The sequence below is a fragment of the Salmo trutta genome, chromosome 10 (assembly GCF_901001165.1).
Source record: "Salmo trutta chromosome 10, fSalTru1.1, whole genome shotgun sequence".
Taxonomy (NCBI): Eukaryota; Metazoa; Chordata; class Actinopteri; order Salmoniformes; family Salmonidae; genus Salmo; species Salmo trutta.
In genome coordinates, this window is record NC_042966.1 from 21,625,731 (window position 1) to 21,645,453 (window position 19,723).

The 19,723-nt window shown below is 42.9% G+C and overlaps 1 protein-coding gene across 1 annotated transcript in view; it reads right to left on the reverse strand.

Moving 5' to 3' along the window:
* The window catches only part of shisa9a (shisa family member 9a), a 46,897-nt gene that overhangs the window by 24,032 nt on the left and 3,142 nt on the right, over window positions 1–19,723 (reverse strand). The gene's annotated exons all lie outside the window — the stretch shown is intronic.

The window sequence follows — 19,723 nt, forward strand, 5'->3', positions numbered from 1 at the left end:
TTAGTGGCGATCTGAGAGATGAAAATCAATTCAAAGAAGACAACTATACTCCCTTGGAGAAAAATACAAGCTAGCACATTTAGCAGAGAGAAAACTAGGTTACTGAGCACAGCGTGTGGCTCTGTTGGTGAGGGCACAAGCAGAATGAGCAGTAGTTTTGGGTGTGCTTTGCCATTGCGGCGTCTTGGAAATGGTGAGAAAAATATATTGGTCCAAGACAAAGGATCTCCTTCTTCCTAATATGAAGCAGCGCCAGGGAGGGACTACTTTTTTTATGGAGGAAGAAGTGGGTCACTAGGAAAGCCCATATGGAACCCCGGGCCGTTCGGCTCAGCCCCACTGCCTTCAGGGCTGCAGAACTAACTCATCGCCTTCAGCAAGGAACTGTGTATGTACGGTATGCATGCTTTCATGCACACAGACATGAGTGTGCGCAAGCACAAGTGCACACATGCACGCACACACACAAAGATACACACTCCGAGTGAACTAAAATTCTAAAATAGTTAATTATGAGATTCATCCCAGTTAACACCTGTTAGGTAATTAATGCCAATCACTGCCTGAGGAGAAAATGAAACGCTGCCACGACGGAAGAACTTCAGTTTTACCAGCAAGACTCTCTACCCTTCTCCTGCTGCTAGCAAATCATTTAGATAATAAACTAACAAATAAACAAACACTCAGCTGTCTGTTGTGGTCCAGGAGACGAGAGACAGAAGAATAGAGACATGCAACGTTCTTGTTTTTTATCAGGACAATATGTCAATGTAAAGTTATGATACTGTATGTAATGGATTATAATTGGGTACATAAACATACATGCTGCCAATTTTGGAGCTAATTGAGGAACATTGATGTTTGTTAATCATATTTTCATCATTACCAAACTGAGGGGTATACGGTAAGTACTGCAGTACTGTGCTGTAGTGTAGATAAAATACAGAAAACCATAGCAAGCGCAGAATTCCTATGACAACATGTAAAATAATATTCCCGTTTCTCTTACTTCACCCAAGAAAAGTGAGTAATGCATTAAAATCTAGAGAGTTTCCACAAGATAAATATTCTAGGTCAAAAACAGAAATCAGACATACATGCTATGAATTATACATGATTTAGGCCTGTAAAAGGTTTTTTTGAGGACTGCAGGTCCTGGCACACAATCAGTCATTTACCCGAGATGTGGGGGGGTGGAGGCTGGAAGAGCCACAGGTACAGATTAAAATCAATACACACATACACCTGCTAAGTGACTGAGGTCAGGATAGATGCAATTCTATATGATACTAAAATAATTGCAAATGTGGGTGTGCGTCATGCAGACACACACATAAGCACACCGACACACACACAGTCTTGTACAGCTAACCTTGTGATGACACACAATTCAGTCCCATTCAAAATCCTATTTTCCCTAGCCCCTAACCCTAACCCTAACCATATACCATACTATTACCCTAACCCTAATCCTAACCATAACCTTAACCAAAAAGCCTACCGTAATTTCCAGACTATTAAGCGCACCTGAATATAAGCCGCACGTACTGAATTTAAAAAAAATATATATTTTGAACATAAATAAGCCGCACATGTCTATAAGCCGCAGGTGCCTACCGGTACATTGAAACAAATGAACTTTACACAGGCTTTAACGAAACACGGCTTGTAACAAAAATAAATAGGCTTTAACGAAACACGGCTTGTAAAAAAAAAAAAATTAGCAGTAAGCTTTAGTTGTCTTTTTGCACTGAGTCAATTCTTCACATTGCTGTTTCCAACGTCTTATCATCGACTCATTAATACCAAGCTCCCGTGTAGCAGCTCTATTTCCTTTTCCAACAGCCAGATCAATCGCCTTCAACTTGAAAGCTGCATCATATGCATTTCTCCGTGTCTTTGCCATGATGAGGGTGACAAAATGACTACCGTAATCAGAATGATGAAGTTTGAGAGCGCTCGATTTAATCTAAACAGTAAACAAAAAAGTTGTTTGACCTTAACCCGTTCGGCAATTTCATTGGTCTAATGAAAGCTTCATGCCGCCAAAAAACTGAGCACATCACAGAATGTTTTTTTGGAGAAAAAAAAATTGAAAGCGGGAAAATCCATATATTAGCCGCGTCATTGTTTAAAACCTCTTACATCTACACGTTCCGCTAGCGGAACGATTGCTCCAATATCCAATGATGGGCGGGGCGCGAAATTCAAACTCCTCTAAATCCGAAAACTTACACTTTTCAAACATATGACTATTTTACAGCTATTTAAAGACAAGGCTCTCCTTTATCTAACCAAACTGTCCGATTTCAAAAAGGCTTTACAGCGAAAGCAAAACATTAGATTATGTCAGCAGAGTACCCAGCCAGAAATAATCACACAGCCATTTTTCAAGCTAGCATATCATGTCACATAAACCCAAACCATATCTAAATGCAGCACTAACCTTTGATGATCTTCATCAGATGACACTCCTAGGACATTGTGTTATACAATACATGCATGTCTGTTCAATCAAGTTCATATTTATATCAAAAAACAGCTTTTTACATTAGCATGTGACGTTCAGAACTAGCATTCCCACCGAACACTTCCGGTGATTTTACTAAATTACTCACGATAAACGTTCACAAAAAGCATAACAATTATTTTAAGAATTATAGATACAGAACTCCTCTATGCACTCGATATGTCCGATTTTAAAATAGCTTTTCGGATGAAGCACATTTTGCAATAATGTAAGTACATAGCCCGGCGTTACAGGGCTAGCTATTTAGACACCCTGCAAGTTTAGCCTTCACCAAAATCACATTTCCTATAAGAAAAATGTTCTTACCTTGCTTGTTCTTCATCAGAATACACTGCCAGGACTTCTACTTCAATAACAAATGTAGGTTTGGTCCCAAATAATCCATCGTTATATCCAAACAGCGACGTTTTGTTCGTGCGTTCTAGACACTATCCCAACGCTAAATCTCGGCCACGAGCATGACGCAAAATATGACAAAAAATTTCTAAATATTCCATTACCGTACTTCGAAGCATGTCAACCGCTGTTTAAAACCAATATTTATGCAATTTATCTCGTAGAGAAGCGATAATATTCCGACTGGGAATCTGCCTGTCTGTAAACTGAGGAAAAAACCGAAAGCCGGGGGCGGGGCGTGTCACGCGCCTAAGGCTTAGTCCATTGAGTGACCACTTAGCTTTTGCTCTCCTTTGTTTCAGCCAGGGCTTTGAATTACGTCATTCCTGTTTTTCCCGGGCTATGAGACCTCATTGGAGACGTGTGAAGTGTCACGTAAGAGCAGAGATCCTTTGTAAACGATAGAGATAATAAAGAAGGGCAAGAAATGTTCAGACAGGGTACTTCCTGAACAGAAGCATCTCAGGTTTTTGCCTGCCATAGGAGTTCTGTTATACTCACAGACACCATTCAAACAGTTTCAGAAACTTTGGAGTGTTTTCTCTCCAAAGCTAATAATTATATGCATATTCCAGTTTCTGGGCAGGACTAATAATCAGATTAAATCGGGTACGTTTTTTATCCAGCCGTGAAAATACTGCCCCCTAGCCATAACAGGTTAATTAAGCCGCGAGGTTCAAAGCCTGGGAAAAAAGTTGCGGCTTATAGTCCGGAATTTACGGTAACCTTAACCCTAACCCTAAACTTAACCCTAACTCCTGACCCTAACCCCAAAACTAACCCTAGCTCCTAACCCTAAACTTAATTCTAACCTTAAACCTAAACCCCCTAGAAATAGCACTTGACCTTGTGGGGACCAACAAAATGTCCCCGGTTGGTAAAATTGTTGTTTGTTCACTATTCTTGTGGGGACTCCACAATAATAGTTAAAGATGTACACAGACACACACACTGCCCAGCAGGTCAACCAGGCCAAATCTTTTCATCATGATCGTACTGTATGACTATAAAACTGCAGCCAAGTCCCTCAAGGAATCAGTTATCAATGACGCTTCATACAACTGGCTGCTATCTTTTCAAATGAAATTCTACTAGAATGATGCAACCGATTTCCTATTGGGCTCGGGCAGTTCTTTACATACTGAGAATCATTGACTAATTATAAACCCTTACAGAAAAACCACATGATTTCACATATGGAAAATCATATGATTTCATGCGAAGTTTTATGTGAAATCATGTGAAAACGTGTTTTTGGAACACTTCTCATGTGATCACGTTTTCACATGTTGTGTTACATGTTATCACATTAACTTCACATGTGACCACGTGATCACATGAAAATGTGTTTTTTACGTAAGGAAAGTCGAAGCCGTCACCAAAACATTGTGCCAGAATCCAGCACCAGGTGACCAACTGGGAGAATTCTCTCCTGAGCCGTCAGGCACTCTGCAAAGCATGGCTCCCAGATCAATATTCCGAAGAGAGGTGCTCCTGCGGGTGTGTGACACGACTTACTCCCCTTCGGGCTACAAACCATATCAGGGAAAAATATCCTTTCAACTCCTGTGTTCTTTTATTTTCCAGGAATCCTAGGGGTAAACTCAATATAATTTCTAGAGAGAATGACAGTGACATTCAAGGTATTTTTCTCCCTTTGGAGCTCTTTCTCCCCATGCCCTGTTTGAATTTCAACTTTACAGAGTTCTTATACCTTTTCAGTCAATCTCTGTTCTATGTTTTCAAGATGTCTAGATGTTTGATTATATGCTGTGTGACCGTGGGAGTAGTATACTTACTGCCTGCTTGAGTTTAGCCTGTGCATGTTCAGACAATGGACATGTTTCACTTTGAGGAAAGGACAGAAATCCTAAAAGTAGGGTTGGAGTATTCTGCAGTGTGCCATACTGACAGATAGATAGACAGATTCAGACGTTTTTGATCCCCAAGGGGAAATTCGCTGTCAAATCGCAGAGAGAAACATACTACTGACAAGACAGAAAAAATGTCAGAGTCAAAACATGTCAATATGTCACAGTGCTGGATACAGTACGATGTGACAGTGCAAGATAAAGTCATTAATCAACCTGTAATAATATCATATTGTAAGCTAAGTAGTAACATTAACACTATGCCATCCAATTGCAGTCGCTGTGCTCATAATATACAGGAGAACTATAACCTTATGGTGAGGCTCAACCAGTGTCGCTCATTCAGCCGACAGGAACATTCAACCTGTAATAATATCATATTGTACCAGTGGAGGCTCCTTAGAGGAGGAAGAGGAGGACTGTCCTCCTCAGTGGATTTCATTTTTTTAAAAAGCATAACATTACAAAATTATGCTTTTTAGATAAAACTATACTAAATATATTCACATCACCAAATAATTGATAAAAACACACTGTTCTGCAATGAAGGTCTACAGTAGCTTCAACAGCACTCTGTAGGGTAGCACCATGGTGCACCATCAAAGGATCAGAGAATGAATCTAGTCCTGAAAGCATAAGTTACAGCTAGCTAGCACTGCAGTGCATAAAATGTGGTGAGTAGTTGACTCAAAGAGAGAGAAAGACAATAGTTGAACAATTTTGAACAAATTCATTTCTTCTAAAATAAAGGACAAGCAAGAGAGAGATAGAGACGGTCATTTCTTTAAACTTTCAGTTTCACTTACTTAGCTAGCAAATGCAGAGAGCTAGTTTAGCCCACTCAAACACCCAGCTCAAACAGAGAGATGCTATGTTAGCTAGCTGTCTTTGACTATCCAACACAACACTGGAAGTCTTCCAAGTCAAGGTAAGCTTTTGGTTTTTCAAAAATATTGCCACCGGGCCGCTGGTGTAAGTTCGAAACTGCTTACTGACTGTACACTGTAATGTTACTGCATGATTGTAGCGGATTTACTAACTTGTTAGTTCTATTAGCTATGCTGACTGACGTTAATATAGCTAATATGATGACTACAATGTAGGCTGTCTGTAGCGGTTATGATATGGTCTGGCATGGATTTTTTTTTTTGCCTGGTCACATACAGCTGATGTGTTGTGCATTGAAGTCCACAAGCAAAGGGAAAAGGTGAGAGGAGAGCGCATAGATGCGAGAAGGAATACAACGTGGCTGCTATGAAAGTGAACTGTGTTTACCCGTGATCAGGGGTGTATTCTTTCCGCCGATTCTGTTTAAAAAAAATCTTAAACGGACGCAAACGGAACGAAATGAGGATAAACTTACCTGAATTTGTCCAATAGAAAAACTGTTCGAATAATGATTACACCCTAGATCAGCTAGATGCATGAAAGAGTGTGCAAGCGGTATTGAATGTGTCACTGTCTGTCCATGTGTCACTGTCTGTCAAATCAAATCTTCTCTCAACCTGTGTGCACCTACATTGTAAACATGTATTCATAGGCTAGGTTGTAGCAACCTTATGAAGGGTATAGGGAACATTGGAGTATCATGTAGTAGCATTTGCATATATGCATGAGACGAAATATAGTGGGTGACAAAAAGGCAGAGAAACTGCCAGCATTTCCAGAACAGTCACCAGATTCACAAACACACACTGAGAAATCTATGAGAAGAGTGAAGGGGATGATACTGTACATGATAATAGATCAAGCTATGTAGAGATGATGATGGGTGGAGATTATATCATTTGATCTCATCTATTCAAACAGATTTTATCCCTGGATTTATTTTGAAGGCAAGGTTGTATGAATGTCTTTGATGTTATACATTCAATCAGGAAGGGTAACATTAAAAACTTTGACCAATCTCTTTGATACTGCGTCTCTGTGAGTGATCGTCTCAGATTCAAGGTTGCAGGTATCAGAGGTATCAACGTTTCTGAAGGACAGTCCTGACCTTTGATGGAAGTATTACCTGTCAAACAAAACACTTTTTTCACTCTGAGAAAATCTGGCTTTAAATGAGATACTGTTACGACCTGACAGTATGAAGAAATATTATTACTTTGAAGGCCACTATAAAAATGTAAAATACACTATATGTCTCTGTATGTCTCTGTTAATTGTAAAACATGTTTACTAGCTACTTAGCGCATTGGATGAGTTCTGTACAGCTGCTATCTTGATTTTTGAACACTCCCAGACAGTCCTAACAAACTTCCGGACTTGTCTCCATGCTGCTGTGCTATTTGTTGCTACTTGACTATCTATCTGCCAAACATTTTGGTTTTTTCCTCGCTCAACTTTTTTCAGTAAAAATCTTCACCCCGGACGCTATATATGTTTCTACAGGACCTCCACCCGCAGAAAAAGCTATGTAGTAACATTAACACTATGCCATCCAATTGCAGTTTCTGTGCTCATAATATACAGGAGAACTATCACCTTATGGTGAGGCTCAACCAGTGTCGCTCATTCAGCCGACAGGAACATTCAACCAGTGTCGCTCATTCAGCCGACAGGAACTTTCAACCAGTGTCGCTCATTCAGCCGACAGGAACATTCAACCAGTGTCGCTCATTCAGCCGACAGGAACTTTCAACCAGTGTCGCTCATTCAGCCGACAGGAACTTTCAACCAGTGTCGCTCATTCAGCCGACAGGAACATTCAACCAATGTCGCTCATTCAGCCGACAGGAACTTTCAACCAGTGTCGCTCATTCAGCCGACAGGAACATTCAACCAGTGTCGCTCATTCAGCCGACAGGAACATTCAACCAGTGTCGCTCATTCAGCCGACAGGAACTTTCAACCAGTGTCGCTCATTCAGCCGACAGGAACATTCAACCAGTGTCGCTCATTCAGCCGACAGGAACATTCAAGCAGTGTCGCTCATTCAGCCGACAGGAACTTTCAACCAGTGTCGCTCATTCAGCCGACAGGAACATTCAACCAGTGTCGCTCATTCAGCCGACAGGAACATTCAACCAGTGTCGCTCATTCAGCCGACAGGAACATTCAACCAGTGTCGCTCATTCAGCCGACAGGAACATTCAACCAGTGTCGCTCATTCAGCCGACAGGAACATTCAACCAGTGTCGCTCATTCAGCCGACAGGAACTTTCAACCAGTTCTCCCCATTAAGCAATGAGTCGGAGTCAGAGGCCGAGCATTCTCAGGTCTCTCCTCCACCCGTTACGGGGTCTGAGCCGCTGAAGCGTCCCACCATTAGCTCTGACAAATTGAAAACCCTAGTCATTGGCGATTCCATTACCCGCAATAAAAATTCAATACTCATCCAGCGACCATACACTGTTTACCAGGGAGCAAAGCTACTGACATAAAGGCTCATCTGAAGATGGTGCTGGCTAAGGCTAAAACTGCAGAATGTAGAGAGTATAGGGACATTGTTATCCACGTCGGCACCAAGGATGTTAGGATGAAATAGTCAGAGGTCACCAAGAGCAACATAGCTTCAGTGTGTAAATTAGCTAGAAAGATGTGTCGGCATCAAGTAATTGTCTCTGGCCCCCTCCCAGTAAGTGGGAGTGATGAGCTCAACAGCAGTCTCACAACTCAATCTCTGGTTGAAAACAGTTTTCTGCCCCTCCCAAAAGATAGAATATGTAGATAATTGGCCTACTTTCTGGGACTCACCCACAAACAGGACCAAGCCAGGCTTGCTGAGGAGTGACGGACTCCATCCAAGCTGGAGGGGTGCTCTCATCTTATCTATCAACATAGACGGGGCTCTAACTGCTCTAGCTCCACAGGCAGGCTTAGTGGAGTCTGCCACTAGCACAGTCAGTGTAGTCAGCTCAGCTATGCCCATTGAGAACGTCTTTGTGCCTCAATCTAGGTTGAGTAAAACTAAACATGGCGGTGTTCACTTTAGCAATCTCACTGGAATGAAGACCTCCTCCATTCCTGTCATTATTGAAAGAGATTGTAATATCTCCCATCTCAAAATAGGGCTACTTAATGTTAGATCCCTCACTTCCAAGGCAGTCATACTCAATGAACTAATCACTGATCATAATCTTGATGTGATTGGCCTGACTGAAACATGGCTCAAGCCTGATGAATTTACTATGTTAAACTAAGCCTCTCCTCCTGGTTACACTAGTGACCATATCCCCTCGCATCCCGCAAAGGCGGCAGTCTTGCTGACATTTACGACAGCAAATTTCGATTTAGATAAAAAAATGTCATGAAATCTATGAAGCCTACTCAATCACTTTTTATAGCTATTGTTTAGCTATTGTTTCCTGGGCCGTATACCGCATTCCTCAGAGTTCTCTGAATTCCTATCGAACATTGTAGTCATGGCAGATAATATTCTAATATTTGGTGACTTTAATATTCACATGGAAAAGTCCACAGACCCACTCCAAAAGGCTTTCGGAGCCATCATTGACTCAGTGGGTTTTGTCTAACATGTCTCCGGACCTACTCTTTCCCACAGTCGTGCCCTGGATCTAAACTCAGCAAAAAAAGAAACGTCCATTTTTCAGGATCCTGTCTGATAATTTGTAAAAATCTAAATTACTTTACAGATCTTCATTGTAAAGTGTTTAAACACTGTTTCCTAATTAATGAACATTCACCTGTGGAACGGTCGTTAAGACACTAACAGTTTACAGACGGTAGGCAATTAAGGTCACAGTTATTAAAACCTAGGACACTAAAGAGGCCTTCTACTGACTCTGAAAAACACAAAAAAAAGATGCCTAGGGTCCCTGCTCATCTGCGTGAACGTGCCTTAGGCATGCTGCAAGGAGGCATGAGGACTGCAGATGTGGCCAGGGCAATAAAATAAGTCCGTACTGTGAGACGCCTAAGACAGCGCTACAGGGAGACAGGACGGACAGCTGATCGTCCTCGCAATGGCAGACCACGTGTAACAACACCTGCACAGGATCGGTACATCCGAACATCACACCTGCGGGACAGGTACAGGATGGGAACAACAACTACCCGAGTTACACCAGGAACGCACAATCCCTCCATCAGTGCTCAGACTGTTCGCAATAGGCTGAGAGAGGCTGGACTTAGGGCTGGACTTAGGGCTTGTAGGCCTGTTGTAAGGCAGGTCCTCACCAGACATCACCGGCAACAATGTCACCTACGGGCACTAACCCACCGTGTCACAGCATCATCGGACTGAGCTTGTTGTCATTGCAGGCAATCTCAACGCTGCGTGTTACAGGGAAGACATCTTCCTCCCTCATGTGGTACCCTTCCTGCAGGCTCATCCTGACATGACCCTCCAGCATGACAATGCCACCAACCATACTGCTCATTCTGTGCATGATTTCCTGCAAGACAGTTAAGAGCCCGGATCTCAATCCCATTGAGCACATCTCGGACCTGTTGGATTGGAGGGTGAGGGCTAGGGCAATTCCCCTCAGAAATGTCCGGGAACTTGCAGGTGCCTTGGTGGAAGAGTGGGGTAACATCTCACAGCAAGAACTGGCAAATCTGGTGCAGTCCATGAGGAGAAGATGCACTGCAGTACTTAATGCAGCTGGTGACCACACCAGATACTGACTGTTACTTTTGATTTTGACCCCCCCTTTGTTCAGGAACACATTATTCCATTTCTGTTAGTCACATGTCTGTGGAACTTGCCATGCTATACATTCTCGGACAACCCAAAGATTCCTAGATGCCCTTCCAGACTCCCTCCACCTACCAAAGAACGTCAGAGTATAAAATTGGTAAACCACCTAACTGAGGATCTAAATGTTGTCACGTCCTGACCAGCAGAGGGCGTAATTGTGTTAGTCTTGGTCAGGATGTGGCAGGTGGTTTGGGTTTGTTAAATGTTGTGTTGGTGATTGGGACTTTCAATTGAAGGCAGGTGTGTTGAGTTGCCTTTGATTGGAAGTCATATAGGTGTGTGTGTTTTTCTTTGGGGTGGTGGGTGGTTGTCCTTGCACTGCGTTGTAGGAGCCTGCAAGTCTGCTGCTGTCGTAAGTTCTGTTTATTGTTTTTTCAAGTGGATGCTTTACGTGTTTTATTTAATAAACATGAGTGTCCACAATCCTGCTGCGCCTTGGTCCATTCCTAACGACGGACGTTACAGAACCACCCACCACAAAAGGACCAAGCAGCGGAAGAGGAAGGAGCCACAGGAGTTCAACGTGATGGACCAATGGACGTGGGAGCAAATCCTGGACGGAGAGGGACCATGGACTCAGGCTGGGGATTATCGCCTCCCGCAGTGGGAGATTGAAGCGGCGAGAGCGGAGAGGCGATTCTATGAGGAGAGAGAGCGCAAGGAACAGGTGGAGGCACGGAGAAGAGCGGAGGACAAACTAAGGGAGCTAAGGGAACCCGAGAGGCAGCCCCAAGATTTATTTGAATGTAGTCTCCAGGGGTGCGAAGGTGAACGGCAGGGCCTTGCTGTCTGCCTGGCCGACTCCCCTCTCTCCACTGGGATGCTCTGCCTCTGACTCTATTACGTGGGCTGAGTCACTGGCTTACTAGTGCTCTTCCAAGCTGTCCCTAGGATCTTCCTGTCCAGTTTTGCGCCCCCTCGGGCTTGTGCAGTGGAAGAGATCTTCCAGGGGCTATAGTCAGCCTTGTCTCAGTGTAGTACATTGGTGGTCTGTTGATATCCCTCTAGTGGTGTGGGGGCTGTGCTTTGGCAAAGCGGGTGGGGTTATTTCCTTCCTGGTTGGCCCTTTCCGGAGGTATCGTCGGACAGAGCCACAGTGTCCCCCGACCCACCCCTGTCTCAGCCTCCAGTATCTATGCTGCAGTAGTCTATGTGATGGGGGGGATAGGGTCAGTCTGTTATATCTGGTGTAATTCTCCTGTCTTATCTGGTGTCCTGTGTGAATTTAAGTATGCTCCCTTTAATTCTCTCTCCCTCCCTCTGCTCCCGGAGGACCTGAGCCCTAGGATCATGCCTCAGGACTACCTGACCACTGGCTGCCCCCATTCCACCTGGTCGTGCTGCTGCTCCAGTTTCAACTGTTCTGCCTATGGCTATGGAACCCTGACCTGTTTCACCGGACACGATACCTTGTCCTGGACCTGTTGTTTTCGGACTCTCTCTCTCTATCGCACCTGCTGTCTCGACCTCTGAATGCTCGGCTATGAAAAGCCAACTGACATTTACTCCTGAGGTACTGACCTGTTGCACCCTCTACAACCACTGTGCTTATTATTTGACCCTACTGGTCATCTATGAATGTTGGAACATCTTGAAGATCAATCTGGCCTTAATGGCCATGTACTCTTATAATCTCCACCCCTCATAGCCTGGTTCCTCTCTAGGTTTCTTCCTAGGTTCCTGCCTTTCTAGGGAGTTTTTCCTAGCCACCGTGCTTTTACATCTGCATTGCTTGCTGTTTGTGGAATTTAGGCTGGGTTTCTGTTTAGCACATTGTGACATCTGCTGATGTAAAAAGGGCTTTATAAATACCTTTGATTGATCGATTAGCCATGGGTGGCAGGTATTATCATCATACATGACTGATGAAAGAAACTACTAGTTAATTAAAAACATCAATCAAAAAGATCACACTTCAAACAAAGTACACCATAACAAACAAATGCTTTATGAAACCTTCATGAAGCCTTTATAATCCCTACATACCTGGGGATCACCAACAAACTATCATGGTCCAAACATACCAAGACAGTCGTGAAGAGGGCATGACAAAACCTTTTCCCCTTCAGGAGACTGAAAAGGCTTGGCATGGGCCCCAAGTTCTACAGCTGCACCATCGAGAGCATACTGACCGGTTGCCGCCTGGTATGGCAACTGCTCGGCATCTGACCGTAAGGCGCTACAGAGTGTAGTTCGAACGGCCCAGTACATCACTGGGGATAAGCTTCCTGCCATCCAGGACCTATATAATAGGCGGTGTCAGAGGAAAGCCCATAAAATTGTCAGAGACTCCCGTCACCCAAGTTATAGACCGTTTTCTCTGCTACTGCACGGCAAGCGGTACTGGAGCGCCAAGTCTAGGACCAAGAGGCCCCTCAACAGCTTCTACCCCCCCTTTTGTACACTGCTGCTACTCACTGTTTATTATCTATGCATAGTCATTTCACCCCCACCTACATGTACAAATTACCTCAACTAACCTGTACCCCCCCACACTGACTCGGTACTGGTGCCCGCTGTGTATAACCTCATTATTGTTATTCTTATTGTTACTTTATTATTATTACTTTTCATTTTTGTCTACTTGGTAAATATTTTCTTAACTCTTCTTGAACCGCACTGTTAGTTAAGGGCTTGTAAGTAAGCATTTCACAGTAAAGTCTACACTTGTTGTTTTCGGCGCATGTGACAAATAAAGTTTGATTTGATACCTGATCATTTTTCCCAAATCAATTGCAAGCTAATTACAGATCAAAGTCTGTCAAAACCAAAAACCAGAAAGCAGCAGGATTCAGTGTGTGTAACCACCAATCCTAAATAGATAAGATCAGCAGTAGACCTGTGAATGTGCCCAGCTCCGTGACGCACTTCTCACTGCCACCACATGTCCCTGTTTCCCGGGCTGGGCCAGAGCCCAGGAGGCATACAGAGAGCTGCTGCCAGAGAATCTCTAGGCGGGGGAGAAGGGGCCAACTCTCCATAGAGCCGTGCCCTAAGAGAGAGGGAGGTGGTGCATCACAAAATTTGCCCTCAGTGGGTGGTCCCCCTGCCAGTAATATGACATCGCTGGTGGCGTTAGTCAGTTAGCCAAAAGAATCTGCTGCCTGCCCCCAGGGCAAATCCTGAGGGAGGGAGAGTGTGAGTGTATGCGAGTTAGTGAGAGAGTGAGTGAGTGAGTGAGTGAGTGAGTGAGTGAGTGAGTGAGTGAGTGAGTGAGTGAGTGAATGAGTGTGTGTGTGTGTGTGTGTGATTGATTGATTGATTGAGCAAGTGAGCCAAACGTCTCAGTCCGTGTAGAGAGATTGAACCAGAACTGCCAGTATGTTCTGTAATGTCAGAGCTTAGAACCAACATGAAAACTCTGTATAGTCTTTCTTCACAATACAATTTTGCAATGCAAACCTACATACAGAGGCGTTCATCAACATAATGTAATTGTAATTAATGGAAATTCAAATAGAATTTTCTCACTGAAAATATGATGAAAACCCTCCAACTATGCAAGACATTAAGGGGATTTCTCACTGTGTAGCACAGCCACATTCTAGGGAGACAAATACTAACTCAGCCACATGTTCGGCAAGCTAAATACTACTGTGTAGCCACATACAGAAGCTAAAGAGTGCTAGAATGTCTCTCTCAGATTTGCCTCCCTTCGATATTTGTATTTTATTAGGATCCCCAATTGTTTGGACCCCAGAGGAGCAAAACAGACATTTGAGCATCTTTTTGTTTTTCAGTAGGAGCTACATCGATGTATTCCATATGCATCATAATCTGAGCCTCAATCAATAACAATTTTCCGCCCTAATTTCCTTGGGGTATTAAATTACATTACATTAAAACTTAAGACATTTAAAATCAGAGGACATCTGGAAAAATAATTTCCTTTTGCAGATTAAACACATAATCCTAATATTTGTGAAGATCTTAATTCAAATGAATTAAACTGTGTAATAAGATATACTCACTGTAGCATTTAATTACAATCCAATGGATTCCCGACTGTTCAAACATACAAAGGAGGAATGCTCATGTTTTTATTGATGTTGATGTAGATGGGTGTAGTAATACAAATGTCTGATGAGTCGCTCCCTTGAAGACAAGACAGACTCTTATCCACTTGCCCTCCTCAGACCCAATCCACACACACACGAGCAGATACACATGCACGCACACACCCACTCACGCACGCACAAGCCAAACACGCACACATGCAGAAGCCACACACACACGTAATTATCTGTCAACATTTTTATTTTGAGTCTCTAGCTGTAAATGAACTGATTAATATTCCCCAGGGTCGTACAAGGAAATGGGCAGCCCGCTGATTACACCCTGAGATATTCAGCCTCCTTACAGCTTATTTTGTTATTACACGATGACAACAAGATGGCAGATTATACAGTACATAGGAACAAAGTCATACGTTAAGACCAAGTCCAGTAATCAGTCAGATAGAGGACAATTAGGACATACAGGGGAACTTCCCTCCATGAAAAAAAATCCTTAGATGGTTAAATACTCCCTAAAAGCATTTAAACAGCGTGCGGCTATTCTACTTCCCTTGTTCAACTTTAGTTCACTTCCTTTTTCTATGTTTCTACTCGACTTCTTCCAAGGAGCAGTGAGTCCCAGCCTCCCCATGTGTATGACTCTGAGCTGATTACTGTGTCTGGTCGATCAGAGCCGTCTGAGGAGGCTGGGAGACCCACAGCCCTAATGAACACAGCCTAATGGATCTCCGGTGCTGCTGAGGGGACCCATATTAGTGTAATTAGCCTGAGCAAGGGCACGGGAACGAGGCCCGGGAGGAGCACGTCTGGACCTGGGTCTGTCTGTAGATTAAAAAACATTCTGCAACTTTTAGGAGGACAATGGATTAAAAAAACACAATGGAAGTTCACGGTATACACTTGTGACCTGTTTCAAGAAACTAGGCGTATGTCGCTCATTACTACTTCACAGGAGAAGCATTTGAAAGTTTTTTGCGGGGGGCAGAAATGCCTTCTGGAACATGCAAACTTTCATGTGCCTTAATAACAAACTTGTATGCCATCAGTAAATACGAATAAAATTGTTAAATAATGAGCATAGTTGGTTTAGCCAAGGAAAAATACAGGAACCTTCCCGCTAGCCATGATTGGCTGAGATAATGGATGGGCTGGACATGCCAAGAGATGAGTTCGGATTGGTCTGCCATGTAGCATGCTTCTGTCTTTAACATGAGCTGCTAAGTATGTGTGGATAATCCTGTCTACAGCAGATTTTTTTTTAAGATATCATGAAGAACTGAAAAAGTTTTGCTATTTGCTCTCAACATTGCTGCCCTGAAGTTAACAGCGCTATCGACAGATCAGTGGGAAAACGTTGTGATGGACTACTTTCTGGAAGATGATCGTGCCATGCTGACTCTCACCAGAGAATGAGGAAATCCCTGATTTAGGTAAAAGCATTTTCATTGAACCAGACATTGTATAGTCTTCTGATGACAATGCTGGGGATGAAACGGTGTCGTTGTCAGGGAATAAGTTAACCGAGTTTTGAAATCAGTGGAATGCCCAGTGAAGCAGAGAGATGATTGCCAAATGCGGAGAGAGTCCAAAAAGAGAACATAGAAAGAAGGCTGTTGTATAAAACACCTGTCTCTGGATTACATCTTCAAACTAAGGGCAACCATGGCATCCATGACAGAGGGAGAAGCGTCCATCCATGTATACGGGTAAGAGTCTAGCTACATTTTCAGATATTATACATTTCAAATTTTGAGTAAAAAAAAAGTTAAAGCGTGCTGTTAGCTAGCTAGCTAATGTTAGCTGGCTGGCTCGCTAGCTAAAGTTACGTGTATGATCTGTGTAGGAGCTCTAGAAAGAGGCCAGAGTTCCTGAGTTGGAATTCCGAGTTGGATGACCGTTCAAATAGATTTTTCCCAGGTAGAGTTTTTTTCTTCTGACTTCCCAGTTGTTTTGAATGCGGCATTAGAGTTGGGATTATGGTTCACTGTTTAGCTAGCTAGCCAAAAAGACTCCATTATGCAAGTAACCATTTCACTGTAGCATTTACACCTTCTGTATCCTTGGCATGTGACAAATAAACTTTGATTTTATTTGATATAGTGTGTGTTTACCAGAAATGGTAATGTGAAGAAGAACATGACCTGCACCAAAGTCAGATTAGAATATAGGCCAAGGACTAGATAAAGTTTATTTTTACTGCTACTTTTTGCTACTACTTTCACTACTTGAAATCTTTGGTTGTTTACTACACTATGAATCCTTAAAGAGATGGGTGTGAACGTTGCTGAATGGGTGTAGACAAAGAAGAGCTTCTCCAGTAGGTGTACCAACCTATTCACAGGCCATTTTCTCAAAACCAGGCTACAAGTTTATCAACTTTCGAAGCAGAATTACTTTCTCATTGTTCCTCAACTGCAGAGTATGATATACCATTTTCTAGCTCGGATTCGGGACTTTTATCCAATGTAAAAAACAATTTCAAATTTTGCTACATAGGACCGAATCCAGGTGGTGGGTCACATTTTTTCTTTATTGTTATGTTTTTTTGCCAAAAATAAAGAACTATTTTTGATGTGAACTCTTATTGTCCTCCCTAGAGTTGCTGAATATTTTTTTATTCTTAGCTTGCTCCTGTTCCTGCACCTTGATTGGAAAATTACAATTTTCTTTATTTTCCTTTCCTTTGCTTTGTGCCTGTCTGTAGCTGCTTCCCTGGACGCCTGTCTGTGTAGGATTCAGGATGAAAGAGTCTGGAGTCTTAGGTGATGGGTGACTTAGAGGTCAGGGTAAAGTTGTATCTCTCAACAGAACTGTGTGATCTGATAAACCCAGCAGTAGTGTTACATTTTAGACACACTCACACTCACACACACACACCCACACTTACACACACACACACACACACACCCACACGCGCACGCGCACACGCACACGCACACACACACTATTGCTGCAGGTGATACATTTTTAGCATAATTAATAAACAGTAGATGAGGTTAGAGAAATCCAAGAGTGGAGAGTGTTTTGGAGACAGAGCCTTTCTTCATGCTTTGTAATCTCCAAGCAATTACTTATTAGCAATTTCATACTTCATATCTGGAGATGTTTAAGGGAAGATTAGAACTGCTGGGCAGGTAATTACCTTTGTGAACGTGAGTTGTAAATACAGATCACTCTCAGTCAGCTCACGGATGGAAAGCCTACCCTGCTCTCTTCCTGGGGCTCTCATGTAATAATATTTCATTTTTTTCAGAGTACCATTTCTATCTTCTATTTTCTCAATGACCCACCTCATGAGTTTAGGTTGAGGTGGGAAAAATCTACCAGAAGCAGCAGTGACTTTATATCGTTTGTATGACACTTTTCCCTTCACAGATGTAAACGAGGTTACATTCTGCCTGCAGGTTGTCAACTTTGTCACTCTAAAGACATTTGACTGTTGACATTGCACTGATCCTCTCCGACAGTCTTGACATGTTGTCCTCTCTCCCTTTCTCTCTCTCTCCTTCTCTTTCATTCTCTCTCCCCATTTCCCCTTCTCCTTCTCTGTGTCTGGCTGCCTCTTTATTTCTGTCTCCGTCTCTCACCCCATTTCTCACTTTGTGCTTTGATGCTGAAGGCTCGGAGACATGGGATTTTGAGCTCTTTAAGAATTTTTTTAAAGTATCCCGTTTTGAGATGACATGAAAGTGTTATCACCAGCACAGCAGGGCTTGGGAGGGCTGCTTGGTTCATGGCCGTGGAGCCACCAAGATTAAACTGTTAATTTTTCATATGTAGAGGGGTACAGAGCAGAGGCCCCAGTCCTCATTGGGTCTAACATAACATGGAGAGATCTGACGTATTACTCACTGATGTGGTGTGTGAGACATGTCTCACATGTGTGATACATGATAAAGGGTTTTAACGCATTACATCCCATATGATGTCAAAACAAAGCAACGTAAGGAGCAAAACGCTTGCTCTAGTCTTGTCCTTAGCTAATACTCAGAGGTGCTTGAAGAAAATGCTTGGGGGAGAAAGTAGCTCATCCCAAGCTGTTATCCACCATTGCCCTGCTGAAAGAGGCATTGTTATGACTATCAGCCATACAAACTGCCCTCGTCATTCTTTTCCAAAGCTGGGTGAGGACAGCTAAGATGGGATCTACTGATAATGTCAGTAATAGGGTAATCTGGCCATAAGCTATAATCAATAGATGGTCTACTCTAAAAATAGAATGTGATCAACAAGACACGTACACAGCTGAACTCCCTTCATCCATCCCTCTCGCTATGATAAATCTGTCTGCTGGCTGGTCGAGACCTCTAAACCCATATGAAGCCTCTCTGGGGATCTAATCAGATCACAGGGGTTAATAACACTCCACATGATTACCCACAAGACCCCAGACTAAAGAGTGGAGCAGGGTTCCACATCAATAATAATCACTATTTCACCAGCCAGGCCTCCCAGGTGATATTATCCTATTTCTGTGTTCCCTCACAGCAGCAGAAGACATATATTACTATGCATACTTCAGAGAGCCTGGCTTTAGACTAGAGCCTTGTTTAAGATTTCCACACACGTCTCCCCATGTTTGGTACTTCTATCTATATATATTTTACCTTCATTTATTTTGAGGTAGACCTGGTACATCTGCCTCTTTGAAACATCAGTGGCAGTTATTTATAGATATAGTTGATGACAGAAGACACCAGCACCCCAGAAGACATTAGAGACAAAGGACACTACTTTAAAATGATTCGAAGGAGAGCTGTTAGGAGCCCAGTACAGTCACACCAGATGATAAGGTGTGTCAGTCAGATTGTGTTTGATAGTATCAAGAAAATAGGACAAATCCCACTGACAACAGCACTGTCAGCTACACTCTCAGTTTCAGTCAATACGTCTCAAAATACATCCTTTCAAGTAGGAGGGGGCTTAGATGTGCCGCTGGCTTTGTGTTTTAATAATTTTTCAATTTTTAGGATGAAACACATCCAGCCACAAAAGATGGTGATGTAATCATACTGGAATCAGAATCACTTGGTACAGCAGTATGGAATGTGTATGAAATACTCCAGATTAAGCCTCTTCTGTGTTTCTGAGTTGTTTACACAAAGCCTATAACTGTGCTGCCCACATGATGCAACAGAAATAGATGCCATTCACACCGCGCTCTCTCTCCCTTTCTCTCTCTCTCTCGCTCTTTCTCTCTCTCTCTCTCTCTCGCTCTCTCTCCCTCTCCTACACATTTTGAATCATG